The sequence below is a fragment of the Corvus kubaryi genome, unplaced genomic scaffold (genome assembly GCF_017639235.1).
Source record: "Corvus kubaryi isolate FWS band 111438036 unplaced genomic scaffold, C.kubaryi_AGA036_p1.0 37398, whole genome shotgun sequence".
Taxonomy (NCBI): Eukaryota; Metazoa; Chordata; class Aves; order Passeriformes; family Corvidae; genus Corvus; species Corvus kubaryi.
Window position 1 is genome coordinate 26,106,857 of NW_024581137.1, and position 15,997 is coordinate 26,122,853.

A 15,997-nucleotide genomic window follows, 5' to 3' on the forward strand; every position below is an offset into this window, starting at 1 on the left:
TTTCCTTTCCTTTCCTTTCCTTTCCTTTCCTTTCCTTTCCTTTCCTTTCCTTTCCTTTCCTTTCCTTTCCTTTCCTTCTTCCTGGGAATGGCCCAGGAAATTGTTTTAGGATACTTAATACATCCCTGTTTTTAATTTCAGTCATCAAACATTAGTTTACAGTATTTGCTCAAGGCACCTAGTTCTACAAAGCAGAAGTGAAAAATAACTGTGATATACCTGATTCAAAGAAGAGGGAAAAGATACAGGGCAGTAAGAACCAGTAAAGTTGTTTATATACTCAAGGTGATCATTAGCAACACTTGGTTAAAATTTCATGACAAACTCATTCATAATGCTAAGTTTCTGGCAAACCTTCTTTACTCTGAGGAATATGAAAAGTCACTTTTCAGCTAGAAGCTGATATATAAACCAGCAGACATAAGTCTTTTCATGGGTTTTTAAAGATAATATTTTATATGAAAATTTTGCAATTCTGGAAATGCCATTGCCAAATATTTTGATGTTTTCATCTGCAGTAGAGCAACAAAAAGCCATATTCTATGGTTTTACATTGGCAAAGCTGAGGCATTTCACAAAAAGACCAGCCTGACAATTGTTAACCAATTTTTCAGTAGCCAAAGCAGATGGCACAGATTACTGTACACAATAAAACATTCATATGGATATACCACAGCTGGACCCAAGTTAACTTTCTTTTCTTAAAAGGAATCTGCACTTTGAGCTGAACTGTGGGAAGGAATACTATAATTTTTCTGACCACCAAAAAGCACTTGATTTCTTGTTGTGTAATTCTAGTGAACTGAGACATTTTGATAGAAATAATTTCAAATACTCCAGATGTTAAAAATACTCCTATTCATCATGGTTGCAAATGAGTCTGCCAGGATTCAATGACAAATTTCTTCCTAGAGAATTTGGGGTTGCTTTTCAAGTTTTACTGGGGAGTGTCTTCTCAGCGCCTGTGACCTGATGGTGGAAAACAGAGTGTGTGTCTTTTCATGGGAGGCTTGGATTGATTATCTGCATTACTTGAAGATAGAGACACACCTGACTATTAAAAAAAATGCCCTAGGGTATATTACCGTGTCCTGCAGCCATAGGGAGGAGGAGAGAGGATCCAGCAGGCAGAAATTGTGCAGCAAGATTGATTTATTTAATTATTTTACAAACTCTTTTATAGACTTTTTTCTTCACAGTCTAATTGGAAAAGGATCAGCCACCCCTTGGGGGTGATTGGCTAAAATCCTAAAACATCCATTGTCAAAATATTTTCCTACTATACTATAAGCAAGGCTTCTCAAGGCTGCAGGTGTTTGGTTGTTTACATAACTCTGCTACCTCTTCTGTGAGAGAGAAAAGTCTCTCACGGGCTTAGAAAATAGCAAGAAAATCCTTGCTAGCAGCATTTTTCTATCCACACCTGACCACTTGATTTGAAAGTCCCTAGCAAGGACCATCTATAACTTTAAAAAATAGATGGTGTATTTTCTTTAAAAGTAGTTGAAAAAGGATAAAGGCTCACTGCTGGAGAAAGAAACAGAATTTGAGACAGAAGCATTTGAAGGCTGTATGGATCTAGCTGGTCTGGAAAGGTTATGGGAGCATTTCCATTACATACTGATGAAAATTATATACTTTTTTTTATTTTTGTTTTATTTATTTATGTGCGTGTTAAAAATCTTTCTCCCTCTTTTCAGAGCTGCTAGGATGACTAACAAGAACCTGCAAGATTTTTTTTTAATGAAATCTAGGTAGATTCAGAATAGTGGATAAATATTTCTAAGGGACTAATTCAAGTCATGATATTCTACATATCAAGTCATGATATTCTACAGTGGTGAAGAAAACAGTGGTGTGCCAGTTTAGGGATAAAAATGTTTTTGGGCAGGTCAACAAATCTCTCTCTCTCTTATAATATTGCAGTAGTTTAGTAGGCAATAACTGGCATACTGTAATTTCTCTCAGGCAATTGCTTCCTTCACGCTCAGTGAGATTCTTTAGATAAGCCTCAGAATTTTATTTTTTCAAAGCTGAAATATAATACAACACTTACAAAGTTATAGGTCATTTTTAAAGATGTTGCACTTCTGCAGAATTTTCTATTTTTACTCAGGATTGGTTTTAGAAGCTGACAGGAATTATTCAATATTATTTCAGACTATTTTGCAAGACTCAGACTATTTTCCACTACATCCTCTTGAGCACTTGAAGCTTTCCCTCTATGCCTACTTCTAGGTCAGAGGTGGACTGTGACCCCATTGGGCAATAATGAGGTGTGACTGGATCGCTATTTCCTGTCCTAGGCATTTTAAAATAAAGATTCAGCAACTGACTGAATTAAATAACATGTATAGGAGGACTACTATCTATTTTCAGCTTCTAATCAAGGGTTTTGACATTTCTAAAAATAATGTTTTCTATTGAAATTATTAATTGCCCCTGTGTGAGCAGTATAAAAATTTCTCCTGAAGATGCATTCAAACTTCAAACAGAATTTGCTCCAGCTGCATTTATATTCTTGTGGTGTTTGTTTTCTACCAACCACATTTTGCTCCCAGCATAACTGATGGCAAGTGAAATAAGTTCACATGCTCAGCCATTTGCATCGGAAGTGATGGATTTTATAGGGGACGAGACATCAATAGGTCAGGTTTCCTCAAGCCATTAAACAGGGCCCAGGTACAGAGCCAATTAAATGAAACATATACCAATCTGACTACATTCATCTCAGCCAGGAACCAGATGCACAAGTGATTATGTGATGTCAGTCACTAAGGTGCTGACAAAAGTTACAATCAGCAATCCAATAATGTATCAAGCACATTTTATGTGGGATTGGAAACTGTTTATTAACAAGCAGGGGAGTAGCAGGGTCAAACATAGTAAGAGAAGGAATACATTTATACTCTGCTTCCAGCTAATAAATTTTATAGTAGCTTTAATATTTTTAGGTATGTTGCTGAAGGGAAGTGTTATGAGACCCAAAAAGAAAGATTTTAAAGGCTCTAAAATGCTATAATCCAATGTTTATTAGAACTTTGTTTGAGTGGGTTGCTTTCTCTGAAATAGTCAGGCTCATAATTATGCCTCCTTGAAATGTGAATTAAACTCATCTATCTGATCCAGGAAGAGAAGTGTTTAATTAAAACTTGGAATGATTAATCAATAGAGCTCACATTCTAGAAATCATTTAGCAAAATATTTCACTATTGTTCAGAAACTGAACTTGAGTTCAGTACTCAAGAATTTCAATACTTGAACTGAAGATGAAAATTAAGAGATGTCTGTTACCTGTGATGTTGGATTAAAAACCTGAGCAACCTCCATCAGAAACTCAGGTTAAATTCATTGGAGGCATTATTTGTCCTTAGGTGCTACAGCTTACCCAGCTCCAGGAACTTACTGGCATTCCTGTGGAGTGAGGATGAAGTGCCTGAGGGATCTTTTCCCCAGCCCCTTCCCAGCACTAAGACCCTCAGCAGCATCTGCTCCATTGTCACAGTGGCTACCGCAGAAGTCCAGTTAATCGGTCCTGATTCTTGTGCCTCCAGGGTTTTGCCTGGTTTCAGTGGACAGTCTGATGCTTCCAGTGACTCTGACCATCCACAAGCACAAAAATTACTCGTTCCTTTGGGGCTTGGAAGAAAGTACCCTTGAAGTTTATACAGGTTAGAAAATGTCCTTGGATCAAATGTTACCTGGCAAGTATTAAGAGTTGTACATTATTATTTCAGCTCCAGTGATTAAAAGGGTCTGATGCCATTAAGATTTGTACATAAACATTTTCTTTTAGGAGTAGCTTTATCTGCACCTTAATGCCAAACATGCTGTTGTTTTTCTGTATTGTTAACTATGTTACAGATTCTTGACTTCTAGTTTCCTGTTCATTGTGTGTTCTGCTGTTGGGGTTCATAAATGGCAATGAATGATCTTAAATTCAAACTAAATATGATCTTCCATTTAAGGTCAAAATGAATTGAAGCTCTTCTGTTGATCTGTTTTGTAAATCTATTTTTGAGCAAGATCTATATTTGTGTCCTTTTAAGTAGTCCTTTGCAAGCTAGCTGGTAAGAGCATAACTTCTAAAAGTAACTGCCAATGTCTCTGGGGTTTGTTGGGTTCAGCCATATGTTTGATTTTTAAAGGCAGTGCACTCCTTTTCTTTCTATGGATGGCTGGACCTATGGATACAGTGCCTTTATTTTAAAATTACTCCCATGCACCCCTCAGGCTTCGGAAATACAGAGGCTTTAGGCTGAAGAATCAGGAATCTTTTATATACACCAGCTAGTTCTTGGAGCTGATAGGCTATAAATGTCCCCTTCTGAGATCTGTATCACTGGGAGACTGATGACCTGGGCTACAAGAAGGGCTCCTATAATTGTGCCATGATGCCATTCAAAAATGTTGCATCTGTGTACGGAAAAGAAGTAATGTAATTTTATTTGTCCTTACTTTTTTTTTTTTTTTTTGAAGTTCTGGTCTTTCCAGAATGTTGGTGTGATCAGAGACATGTAGGTATAGTTTAGATAGCTATGCCTGCTCTTTGTGTTTTTGTGACATTTCAAATACCAAATGTGTGTTTGTGCATCTGTACATCCCATGTGTAGGTGCCAGTGGGCTGTGTCAGCGTGTGCTGCACACCATAGCTATACTGGAAGAATATGAAAGCTGCAGATGCAATCACTCTAAAGTTGGGAAGTGCTTGAGCAAAGTAGGCTTTGCTAATGGCTTTCACAGGTATTTGCTGACAGCAGAGGAATGCAGAGGTGGAGAACTCCTTGGATCCGTTTCAGCTCCAGTGGGAGCTGGCCCTATCCGTACATTCTCTCCTGACTCGATGCACTGACATTCCTCTCTGTGTCTCTCTGCCATGCTAGTCCTTGCTTTGTTCCATGTCTCCTGATCCCTTGCTCCCTACTTTTGAGGTGTGTGTGCCAGGCTTGGTGCCTGCCATGGCCCTGGCTCCCCCTCCTCCAGGCACTGCTACTGCTCAGTCCCTCTGCCCTCAGAGGGACCACTCCACCTCTGCTTACCCTTCCTGGCTGGCTCTGGAGGGGCATCCAGCTCCATGCTGATCTGGAGGGATGCAGCAGGTTTAGCAAGGACATAAGTTTTCTGCTGTTTTGCCACTGATTACTAACTCCTGAGTAAACATGATCAGCAACTACTTAAAATCTCAGAATACAGTGAGACAAAAAGTCTCAGCAAATCTTCAGAAATTTTTACAGCACATTCTTAAGGCACATCCTGAAATAGAGGACAGACCTGACATGCTTAAGTCTTCTCTAAAGTTAGGTGGACAATAGCTTCTCATGGAAAATATTTTCAAAGCTTTTTAATGCTCTTGTATGGGCTCTTTTCAATGACTTTATTTGCAGGGGGGTCAAACTGTTGTGCATGAACTTTATGAATAAACAGAAATATGGATGTGGACCTGGCGCAGAGAATTTCAGCTTAACTGGTTCTAGTTTATTAAGGTCATTAAAAATGGGGTCTTATAGAAGGAATTAGTAGATGCCCTTAATAATAGGATTTCTCTCTGACAAAAAATACCAAAACATGTTTTTTCTATCTTGAGAAATTCCTTGGTGGTTTATGTGTCTTCAGGTGGGTGAAGATCACTATAATCAATTACAAACAGAAGTGCCCTGGAATTAAAATAGTCCAATATATTTTGCATTCTTCTTGAATGAATACTTACAATTAAACTTACATTAGATATGATACATATTTAGGATTTGAATAACAAAAAATTCCTACCTTGATACCTGGCTGGGTGTAAAACCTTTTCAGGGTCTTGAAGCTAAAATAAACCATCAGAAGGCAACATTTTAAACCACAACCTAGTAAAGAATACATCATCCACGTACTAAAACACCCAGCAACAGGAAAAAGGATACTTCACTGGTAACAAAAAGGAAAAAAATAATTAGCAGTGCATTGATATGAAGAGGGTAAGCATAACATCCAGATTATGATCTGCTGCTATATATTGATCTCCAGTTGTCTCAAGCCCAACATTCCTGACATTTCCAATTGCAACCGTTATTCCAATGTGAGCTTCGGTAGTAATATTTTTCTAATCTTTATTTGGTTAGGCATATTAGTAGATTATCCTGTGGATTTGTCCAGATTTATGGTGGCAACATTTTATGTGGGTTTTTTTGACAGAGTGAATAGCACGAGCAGGCACCAGAAATAAACCAGTTTACACATCTTAATAGGCATGGAGCAAAAAGCTTGGTTCATCAGCCTGCACAGACTTCCTTAATCTCTTACCATTCACTGACTGACAGCTCATGTATTTACTAGGTGACTCATAGTGCTGCAGTTCTCATAGCTTTCAGGCAGTGGAGCTCTTCAGGTTTTATCTGGCTTTAAAAGTTATTGCTTGCCAAATTCAGGCTGGCCTCTTCTTACCCTTTGTGAGAAGCAAATGCTATGAGAAGTTACCTCCTTCTGTGTGTCCTGCAAACTCCAAGCACACATCTGTCTCAGCAGAAGCTCCCGTGGTAAGCAAAGGGTCTCTCTACAGATGGGCCTGGTGGAAATGTGGGGAGCAGGAAATTGGCTCCTGTTCAGCCACTGGATGATGAGAACAGAGGGGCTGCAGTGGGGCAGTGTGAATTTCAGCTTTCCAAAAATGTCAGGGAAGAGGTTGCTTTTTGATTTGTCCCGCCATGATTTAATAGCATGTCCCATACTAGTTAAATCACCAAAAGGACTGCAACACTTTCTGCTTCTTGGCAAAACCATAAATTCTAGTGTGCAGCCTCAATCCTTTTCCTGTTCCCTGAAATAAATATTCTGGTTGTGAAGACAAAGCAAAATCCAGTCTAGAGGCTGTGCTAGCATAGAAATTAAAAAGGCTCTCAGTCTCTCAAATGCTCTGACTCCTGCTAGCTTGCCGACAGCTGATGAGCAAGTTTTGCCCTGGCAGGTTTTCTGTGGCTGGAATTTCCATCCCCACATGCCCATTATACTCCCTGGTGAGCAAGTGGAGTCGTGCATTTTTACTGGGAAATTCTGTACATGAGGTTGAGGACCCAAGCCTCCCACAAAGTCTGCCAATAATACCTGGGGCAGATTTGGTTTTCTTGGATTGTCTCTTGAACTGGCAGTGAAGACACAGAGAGAGATAAAAGAGAGATGGAAAGGATGAGGGTCCAAGTCCTTGTCTGTAGGATATTTACTTAGGGACATTTGTAAATGTATTTCTTGGTGCTTTTTTTGCAGACGTATGAGAACCAGTGTATCCAATCAGAGTGCTGTACAAAGATCCAGGAAGCCTCCATCTGCTCCCCAAATTGCTCATAACTGAAGAGACAGACTGCCCTCTTACAAATCCAAAGCAAGTTGAAGAGAAACTGGAACAGAAGCTGGAAACTGGAGGAATACCTGAGTGCTGAACAGGCAGCTGGGAGAGGTAACACTCACATTCATCCTTGCATTTGCTGAACCCAAGCACTGGTAAAATAAGTTTCAGGCACTGTGAATTGGTGCAAGAGGAGATGAAGAAAGCATTCAAGGAGGCAAGGAAGAATTGTCCTCCTCACCTTTGATGTCAAATATTATTCTGGCATCTCACAGTCACACATGAAGAACAAAGGTGAAAGTATCACAGCCAAGAATCTTTCAAGAAGCAGAGTTTGACTTTTATCCAGTTTATCAGCTTACCTTGCATTTATTAACAGAATATTATGGTTTAGGAAACATATGAGCAGGGGCATGGATAGTCTCCAATCCTAGAAGAAGATCTGTGCTGATCAGTAAAGGATCCTTGACAACCTTCCCCAGGCAGTGCTGCTAGCTGGTGTTTTTGCATTTCTTTCATTGCTATAGCCACAACTACACATTTATTGATGTAACTTTCATGAAATTGAAAGAGACTGTTTCATATTTTCTGTTCCTGGATTAAACTGGTTACTGCTGAATTTGAATGACTCCAATTGTTTTCACTTTGGTTTGTGGCATACGTTCAGCAATAATTAATATCTCTGTAACTTAGGTTTCCTCCAGATGCCTGCTGTTAAATTAATGAGTCTCCCATCTGGAAAAGCCTGTTGCAACCAGTGCAGTGGCCATTTTCTCTCACACTGGGACACTGTGGAAGCCCTCCTTCCTTGCTTTACTGTATAGTAACAAGTATGCCTGTAGGCATTTCCTTTCCTGTTCTGTTAGTATTTGTTAGCAGTGATTATTAACCTGTAAATAGGTAAGGAATGCGAATGCTTATCAAAGAGCTCTGTGGTAACCAAGCTTGAAGATAGTTGACAGCTTTCCACACTAATTTTTTCCACACTAGTTTTTTCCACACTAAATTGTAACCTGTGGAGGTAATTAATGCAGACAGAAAAAGCTGCTCTGCAAAGTGTGGTATAGAGGTGGATCTGCAGAGAGGGAGAGGAAGGACAGGTCAGGACTCCTATGCAAACCTTCCTCCCAGCTACTTACTGACTCCCCTCCACTTCTGTCTTTGAGGAGATAATCTCTAAACAAATCAGGCAAAATCTTACTTCTCATTCTATATGAAAAACGCTCCTAAGTTTTTGTTATTCTCCAGGTAACTTAGAAGCTATACTTGCAAACGACCTATCTATTAATAAATTCTGCTGTCTGCAAGAACAAGTTGGAATAAAGAAAATAAAATCCTATCCTGTCGGAATTGTTATCAAAATTTTGTTTTAATAGCAATTTTGCAGACAATTCCAGTGATAGAAGAAAAGCAAAGAGTTCTGTTAAGGAAATTTAGGAAATTCCTTCATCATGCCTCTCTGAAGATGATACTGTTATAAAAGATGACTTGGCAAGTTGTTTCTTTTCAGTTTTGTTTTCCTTTTTATTTTTTAATAGCCATTTTAGCTTTAAAACAGAGTAAGATTTGGAGAATGGTCTCTTTTTGCAACCACTCTGAGCAACACTGGACATCTAGAAGAAACTGAACTTTTAGGATAGGCATCCTGACTCTTAGAAGGAAACAGAAGATATCCTCCTGACTTAACAACACTTAAGTTTATTCTCCCTAATGTATTTACCTCTTAGAGAGAGAACTCACTTGAACAAAATATTTTATTTCTTATGATCTTAAGCCCTCAAAGTTTATTCCAGAGTCTTGTTACTTTCCCTGTCATATTGGAAAAACTGTTCTCTCTGCTGAAGGCTATCTTTCCTGAAATCGTCAACCCTGGAATGAATCTGGCATCTGATAAGGCACAGAAACCCTCCTGTTAGCTTTAAGACAAAGCAGATGGGACTCCTTACAATCAAGCAAAGGAGAACCCACTCTGTAGCATGTGTTCATTGAATTTGTCATCTCCAGGTCTGCACGGTCCAGTTGACAGGGAAAGAATTTTCTTGGTGGTGGCTCCAAATTTTCTCAGTTGTTTCCCTGCAAAACATAAGAAAGCACAAGCTTGACCACTTTTAAAGAGGGTGTTGCAAAATGTCACTCTTTTGTATAAACTTTTACAACTGACTGATTTTATGTCCTAGCTGAGGGGCAGCAAAAAAGTGTAGATTTTCCCCTTCTTACTGGGACACCGAATGTTTCATTCTGTGGATAGCTCTGACACAATGGAGATGAGCATCAGATAAATAAAACCAAGGACATAACACTGGGCTGAAAATAGAAGAGTAATTTAGCAAAGTGTGTTATTAGAGTTGCCATTTTTGTAGCTGACCTCTCTGGAGAAAAACAATTGTCTTTATATCTGCGCAAGCTTAAAGATACATACCCCTTTTTAATTAATTAAGTTTAATTAAATCCAAGACCTTTGTCAGGGTATGAGAGTAAAATGAGAATAAATCCTACTGTTAATAATGAAGGATGGTCCTAAACCTGTTGCAACTATAATGCTCACACTAATGAATACAATAATGCCCTATGATGTCAAGCTTGGGATGGGAGTTGAAGGAAAGGGGATGTTAAAAATGAGCAAGAAAAAGACTCCAGTTAAAGATTTTCAGTATCTGTAAAGATAAATATGAGGTGTAAGAACTTTGGTTTTACTGTCAATTGTTTTGGGGAAAGATGGGGTTATTTTTTGGTTTTAATCATATCTAGTTTTTTTTAAAATTTTCTATAACACATTGGCTGGAAGATGGACTTGTATGTAGAGAAGCGTCCTGTGAACTACAGCCCATATTTATAGATTAGAAGAGCAATTTCTCCGGTGCCCTGTGCTGTTGCAGCAGGATTATTATACCTGTATCAGCTGGTATTACGCACTGATGAGTAACAGCTCTTTGGTGTATTAACCTTAACTCCAGGACATTCATGAAAACAATTTTGGATTGTCAAATCCTACCAGAGGCATTACTACTATAATCTATATTATATCTGGTATTCAATATTTTATTAGAATGGAGAATGGTATATTTTTATCACTCTAAAATGAATAATTTTTGCAATTCAATGTTTGAACCATTAAACAATGTTTCTATAAACAGAGATATATGTATCCAATAAAGATCATCAAACATGGACACTCAAATATTTCAGTTTGGGGCATAAAAGGTTTAAAAGCAATAAAGCTGAAATCTATGCTCTTTTCCTTTCTCCTCAAGGGATTTTAAAGTTGTTTTTCCTTCCTGACTGCAAGTCAAGTATTTGAGGATGAAAAGGTAATGTTTGATCTTTGCCAAGGACAAAAAGCAGGAGAGTAGTCCTAGTTTTTTCTCTTTTGAAGGAGCTGTCTATTTAGAAAGAGCAATAAAAGCATCTCTTTTTTACAGCATAGACTTAAGAAAGTTTTGAAAAGCTACTTAAAACTATTTTTTAAGACTAGCACTTGTGGTCTCCATCACAGACATCCCAAGTTGCATCAGGCCATGTTATGTCTTGATTTGAGAAGAAGCACTGACAACTTCTTGCACTGTCCTGTAGCCATCGAAGTGTCATTTCTGTGTAAACACAACAGCGCTCGTGACACGTATGAGGCGCCTTGGGCTGAGAGGTGCTGTAGCCATGTCCTGTAATGTACAGCAAAACAACCCAGCGTACGGAAACAGCTGTGCCCTCTGGGCAGCTCTCACGGAATCATGTCTGCTTTCTAGTAATTAATAGCAATGGGCCTTAACTAAGATGGCACTTGGTTTTTTGTTTGTTTGTTTTTTAAAAGTAACTGTAGCTAGAGAAATGACATTTCTTAAGGAAATGCCACATTTTACACAGAGCAACATCACACAAAGTTCTGGACTTCAACTGAGGCATTATTTTCTTTCTGAAATATTTTGCCTCTGAAAGACAGTGCTGCTGGAGTGATGGTGCCAGTCATACAGTTTACTGGCTATATTTTATTTATACAATTCCTTTTTCTTTATTCACAGAAGCAGCCAAGTTTCAAACCCATGGAGTACGTGGGACCATCTGAATCAGCTTTTAGTTTCCTAATCACTTTACTCAATCAAAACTTAGGAAAAAGAAAAGCCGTACAAACATGAGGAGGCTTTTTGGTTACAAGGTTGGGTTAGGCTAGTAGGAAATGGAATATTATTTACCCATCTGAAAGCTTCCAGGTTGGCAAAATTAGCTCTGAAATACTGACGAATACTGGGAATGCATTTCTGCATTGAAATCCACAGGAACTGTAGATGCTTCACAGTGTCACAGGACTTGGATTGAAATTACATTATAAAAAGCAGAAGGGAAAAAGTGAGTCTTTTACACATCTACAGCTGCTGTAATACTGTGGTGGAAAGAGCTAGACATACAGAGGAAGATTGCTGAAAGACCACATGTTAAAGCCCCTTTTAAATTCATGCCATAATAGCTTCTGCCAAGACTCTCCTGGAAAGCAGCACAAGTTCCCTGTGGTGACCCCAAATAAGATGCAAGATGCAAAAATATCTGCTCGATAATAACATCAGGGAAACATGAATAAAACTCATATATGTTGTTTCTTTTATAGAAATGTTACAAGCTCTTTGATATTCACTGGAAGTTAATCTGTCATTCAGGACTCTCATTTTCATTCAGGGGAAAGCGAAAAAATTAGAGAAATTCACAAATAAAAATATTGTACTGTGTGTTAGGGAGAGCTGCAAGTGACGATGCATTCAAAAGGCTATCCAAAGTGGTGGTGAAGACCTTAAAAGTGAATGTGCCACAAACCCCTGTGAAGGTCAAATTCTGCTCATTATACTGATTCACAGCTTCAAAGTTGAGAAACATAAACAATTAAATTCAGGCATACCTACTTGACAATGATCTGCTTTCCAGAGGTCCAGGTGACCCAGTTTAGCCAATAATACAAGTTTGCTGTGGTCAAGTATTTGTCCCTGTGTGCGGCATCTGTGTCATATTTGCTTGCTGATGCGGTGCCGGTGCCAGTTCCAGCAATCTCTCCTCTGTCTATCCACAGATAATCCTTTAAAATGATCATACAATGGAATGCCCAAGGCTTCCTTGGGGTGGTTTTCCAAAGGCTTAGCAGATTTCATGGCATTTTGCATTGAAGCTACTACTACTTATCTGTGGAAAACAGAAAAATGCTGGGATGAACATTAGACTTACAGCATCTAAAAACTGATAGAGTGATCTAGGAAATAAACAGTTATTTTATATGTTAAGTATACACGCCAAAGTTGTGTACCATATGGCATCGAAGATTTGGAATCCTAAATCACCTCCACCTGAAGGATGAAACTTCTGTTATTTGTATTTGGAAACCCCCAGTGAGATTAATAACTTGTGGATCTCATGCCCATTAGCAGAGATAGCTTCATTATTTCATTCCTCAGGCTGTGTATTTCACTGTTTGGCTGAACACCTTAACAGCCCAGATCACGTCCTTTCCATTTGCATATTTTTTTCCTAGCAGAGAAAGCATTAAAACCTGAACTCTGGGAAGAGTCTTGCTGCCTGGCTATGAGTGGAAATGTGGAAGACAAGGTACCCATTGATGTTGTGCTGCTCCTGGGATCCTCATTGGGGCGTTTGGGACAGTGCCCTACAGTACAGCATCACATGTTTCCCTTGCCTGGGCTGTGCCTCTTCGTCTGTCTGATTTCCCCTCACAGAAAAGCAAAAGGTTTCTCTAGCTATTTTGCTATAAATGGCAGTTGAAAACTTATTTGATTATTTTATTTAGCAATACACATTTCCAGTTACACACAGCGTGCTGGAACCTTGCAGACACCGTGAGTAAGGGTTTTGTTGGTTTGTTATCCCACTCTGACTTTCTGTTGCTATATATCACTGCAGAAGCCCCCTTTCAGAGACTTATTCTGTCTTAATATGTATTGAAATCAAATGCCGTCAGTGTAAAATTTCCCTCTGGAACCAAAATCCAAATTCATGCTGGTAACAGTGGAGGGAATTCCAGTGAGTTCAGTGGTCCTATATGTATTTGTGTGTGAGTTCAAAACTAAGCTGGCCCATTAACATCAAAAGCATCATAATTATAATTTCTACAGAGCTGCTTTTCACCCAGATATTTTTTGGGATAGTTTACATATTTTCTTATAGTCTAGATGTAATTGTACATGTTGCTGTGGTTTTGCTGTATAATCTTGGGCAAACCCACACAGATTCCTCAGTCTTTGTTTCCTTCTTCTATTTCTTTACTGAACAGGGTGGTGAAGAGAGCAATTGCTTTACAAATTGTGAATCCCTCTATTGGTGAAGGTCATGCAAATTCTTTAAATAAGTTATAACTTTTATAACAGCAGTGTATAATTTACACTAATTGTGTATATTGCTAACCGATTCAGTGCAGATGCATACAGAAACACAACTAAATCCCATAGCATTCTGCCAAGGAACACAGCCATCCTTTCAGATGAATGGAAATGTTATCAGTGTGAAACAATTACATTAATCCAATATATTTTACCTGCTTATTTCAAAGATTAAGCAGAAATGGTAGCATGAGGTTAAATTGCTCAGGAGCTTCAGGTGACTTTAGATCCATGGTTGAAAATGGATTTAAACTTTGCTACTCTCCCTGCCTTAACAACTAGTCAAAGGGAAATGCCAGATCCACTTCCACCTCTCCCCCCATACAACATACAGTTGTACACCTCAATACCAGGCAGGAAACTTGCAAGCATTTTTTAATTGTTTATGTGAGGAAATCTTGTCCAACTTATTTTTTTTTCCTTTATGCATTTTGCTTTTGGAGTTCCTTAGTGTTTACATTGTTATCCTGAGCATGATATTCCAGAAGAATGATATCATTATTTATAATTTGCCCTCAGAAATCTGTTTAATATAATTGTGACTTTTTCAGTTTAAGGTAAACATTAGCATTTGATGAAAGCTCAGTCCTTTACCTCCTCCCTTGGTAGCTGCTCGTTAAGGTCTGCTATGGAGCAGCAGTCAAATTAAGAAAGTGGTGTTATTTCAACAAAGCCAGAGACCTTCTTTTGCTTGTAAATATTAGTACATCCTGCAAGCACTGGTGAGTGCTGCCAGCCATCCTGTCACTTAAACAGAGTCAAGACTGATGGAGGCCAAGTTTCTGTCAAGATCTGAAACTCAATGCATTAGCTCAGGAGCTCAGTGTAGACATGCATACATTTTTATTTTCACATCTACTCTTTTTATGTCAACAAACTTTATGGGTGCTGGTTTCTGTCACACTCCAAAATAATTAACCCTGAAAGAAACATTTTATTTAATGTTTTAAGAAGTCAGGATTTGGTAACAGAGTAAAAAAAGCCAGATCACGAGCTGACATCATGTAAAACAGCCAGGTGTCAGGACATTTAATAGATGGGTGGCCCAGAAGGCCACAGAAAATGTATATATGTAACACCTAAATTAGGGCTATCATGAAGATTCAGATGTGTTACAGACTCTCTTCCTTCACACAGAACAGGTAGGATGAAATACTGAAAAACCACGAATCAACGATAAGCAAGTGGTGATTCACAAATGTGTCACTGTGTACATACTGTTGCTAATGTAAGCAATGGTTCATAAATATGCTAGCAGGAGTTGGTACGTTTGGTTAACTTTCTGTGATCAAAGTAAACATGTTTATTATGTTGGAAATAGCAAAAAAGAATCTTATAAATCTGGACTAATTCCCTCTTTGAGGACTCCACTGGTTTGATATATGTTCAGCTCACACAATAATTTTTCTCATGATCTTCTCCTCTCTTCTCAATCCTCACTGTCCCCCTAACATTTCTTCTTCCTTTGCTCTTGACTTTGTACCCTGAGCTACATTAAAAGACTTCTATCTCCACATCTACAGAACATTTCATTTGTTCTCTTTGAGGCTTTTCTTGTTGGTTGCTTCACTTGTCCTATTAACTGGGAGCTTTCTTTGCTGTTTATGCCTCTGTACAAATTTATCTAGCTGGAAGAAAAAATCATTCTAACAGATAGATCTTTCAGGAGTAACCCACAGAAATAGCTGGTGGCCTAAGGACTCGAAATCAGTTTAAATCCACAGTTTGACTATTCCTCTATGTTTTTAAAACCATAAAAAGAAAAGGTCTGGATTAATGTAGACATTTTATTTTCACCAAAGGTATTTCTAAATCCAGAAAGTACCCCTTTTATTTTTTTTTTTAATAGAACACCAGACTTCTCAAGGCAAGTTCGTGGCTAAAAAATAAACCATTTTTGAACACACAGCACACCCCTACCCCAGAAGACAGTTGGCTGAATATCTGTCCTGGCTTGAATATTAGACTGCATTGAAAGGGGGAAAAAACCTTTCATCTAATGTAAAACCATGTTTAGAAGGAAAGTGTTTTAATGTTACCAGTTTTAGACCAGCTGCTGAAGTTCTGAGGTTTGAATCACAGTACCTTTGCTCATCTAGTGAAATGAACAATAAAGACCAAATGTCTCCAAATCACCAGGAAAGCTTGCCCTCATTTTCAATGTTTTACACAACTCAGAGGAATACATTTGGAAATAATACCATTGGAAAACCAATAGGGAATTGGAAATAGGGATTTTTTGGTGTGTCAGGCCTAGCCCTTTAGAGACGTATGCAGGGGGTTCTGCTCATGACGTTGGGAGTGACTCAAG